At 41.9% G+C, this 2418-nt stretch overlaps 1 pseudogene; it reads right to left on the bottom strand.

Annotated features, from left to right (window-relative positions):
- Positions 1-240: 240 nt before the first annotated feature.
- Positions 241-546, bottom strand: LOC149198311 (peptidyl-prolyl cis-trans isomerase CYP22 pseudogene; annotated as a pseudogene).
- Between the last annotated feature and the right edge of the window lie 1872 nt (positions 547-2418).

The raw sequence follows: 2418 nt of genomic DNA, 5'->3' as shown, positions 1-2418 counted from the left end.
GTGTATATTATAATGAAATTTTTTTAAACCATAATTTTCTCTTACTTTTGTAAATAAATACAGGAAAGCTAATTGGGTTTTCTAATTATTGGGCTAATTCCAGGCCCATGTGGCTTGCACATAAGGAGGCATATATGCAATGCAGCTTGGATTAGACATGACCTTCTTGGGGCTGCATAGCGATAAATTTTGTACAATGCAGTTTTTCTTAAACGCTACCTTCAGTGGCATGCAAAGTAGTCAATTAAAGCATCCACTGCTATCTCCCTTCACAATATCACCAACTTGAATCATGAAGTCCTTAATAACCCTACTAAAATGGAAATCTTTATAGCCAAGAGAAATGCCTGCTTTCCTGTATTCCCCTGTGAAGAACTGCTGAAAGTTTTCAGTTGTTTTGGGAACAATATCAGCAAAGAGCTCCTTCTTAATTCGTACTGTTGGAATGGTGCCTAACGTTACATCAAAGAAGACGACAGGATTCTTTGGATTTGGAAGCTTCTGGTGCCATTCGACCATCCCTGCTGCCGCTGCTCCACTTGCCATTTATGTCGATACTACACTCCTCTTTTGAATGATATAATCATGTAATCGATTTATCTAAGCCCTCACAGTCAGACACTTCCTCTGCCACGTCCCCTGAAGACCTTACTGCAATCATCTGACTGCGGGGAAGTGGCCATTTAACAATAAAATTAATAAAGTGGGATCGAAAGTACCGCCCTCGGATGTCAAGGGATTACTTTTAGATAAACCAGCAGCTACAGACACTGTGTTAAGGTTGAGGATTACTCTGCTAAGGGCTGTGTCCACACTCGTGTTAGAATTGGGTTTGGAGAATTCACTGTCCAAGCGCAGACTGAGCAGCAAAATTGGGAGCAGTCCTAAGTAAGAGGCCGCAATGTTTCTTTACTGAGACTCTGATCAGGATGACCTAAGAAATGTAAGTCCCAGAAATTTTTTCGGGAGAAGGCAAAGGTTTCAGAATTCAAGCGCACCAAATTACAAAATTCAGAATCAATGATGTATGGATGGTATGGGTGCCTATGAGATGGTATAGTGGACCTGGTGAGTGCAAACGTCAAGGCGACGGTGGTGCAAACAGTGACGACGTTTGGATGAGTAACAGAATGGATGGGCACATGATGCACATGTCTCCCGTTTCAATGGCCTTCAATACTAACAGCAGGATGGATGTTCATATCATGCACATCTCCATAACTGTTAACCAGAAAGTGTTTCAGGCATGCCTCCCGTTTCAATGTCCATCAATACTAATACTAACAGCAAGATGGATGATCATATCATGCACATCTCCATAACTATTAACCAGAAAGTGTTTGCCTGAAATTATTTATGCGGATTGACCGGTAAACAGATGTCAAAGTGCCCATGTCCCGAGGTTTTTAGAGGGTGTATTAATGGAGGTATAACATTGTAAATAATGGTACCATCATTTTATTGGAAAAAGGGCCACAACAATAAATTCATCCACACGCTAATCGAGGTAAAAATATTGCAATGGCAACGGCTGAAAATGTATCCTAAATTTCCGGCTGAAAATGTATCATAAATTTCCTGTTGTATACACTCATCAGCGTGCCAATGGGCCATAAATGTACAGGGTTATATATGTTTACTAGTTTGTCAATGGATCCTAAATGCATGGGGTTGTATATGTTCACCGTTAGATTTTGACATGTCAGTGATCTAACAAAAGGCATATACAGCGTTGTTTATTTATGGCCCATGGGCAGGTTAGTTATTTGTTTCCAGCCTGCCAATGGGCCATAAATTCACGAAGGCTATATATGCCCACTATTGGATTTTGGCAGGCCACTTATCCAATGGCAGACATATACAACCCCATGCCTTTATGGCCAATGGGCAGGTTGGTTATTTGTTTCCAATGACAACAGTTGAAAATAATCAGGTCCCAGTGGGCCATAAATGCACGGGGGCTATATATCTCCACCGTTGGATTTTAAATGCACGGGGGCTATATATCCCCACCGTTGGATTTTCGCAGATGCACGGGGGCTATATATCCCCACCGGGCATACTAGTGATCCAACAGCAAGGATATACAACCTTGTGCATTTATGGCCCATGGGCACTGTGGTCATTTGTTTCCAATTACAATGGCAGAAAATAACTAGTCTGTCAATGGGCCATAAATGCGCGGGGGTTGTATATGCCCCCCGTTGGATTTTGGCACACTAGTTATCCAACGACAGGCATATACAACCCCGTGTATTTATGGCCCATGGGCAGGCTAGTTATTTGTTTCCAATGACAACCGCTGAAAATAACCAGTGTCCTAATGGACCATAAATGCACAGGGATTCTATATGCCCATCGTTGGATTTTCGTAGGCCACTGATCTAACAGCAAGCATATACAACTCCGTGCATTTAT

This window comes from Pinus tabuliformis, chromosome 2_2, assembly GCF_031772625.1.
Source record: "Pinus tabuliformis cultivar Carrire ecotype Pingquan chromosome 2_2, CPIR1, whole genome shotgun sequence".
Taxonomy (NCBI): Eukaryota; Viridiplantae; Streptophyta; class Pinopsida; order Pinales; family Pinaceae; genus Pinus; species Pinus tabuliformis.
This window is presented reverse-complemented; position numbering and strand designations above follow the sequence as displayed.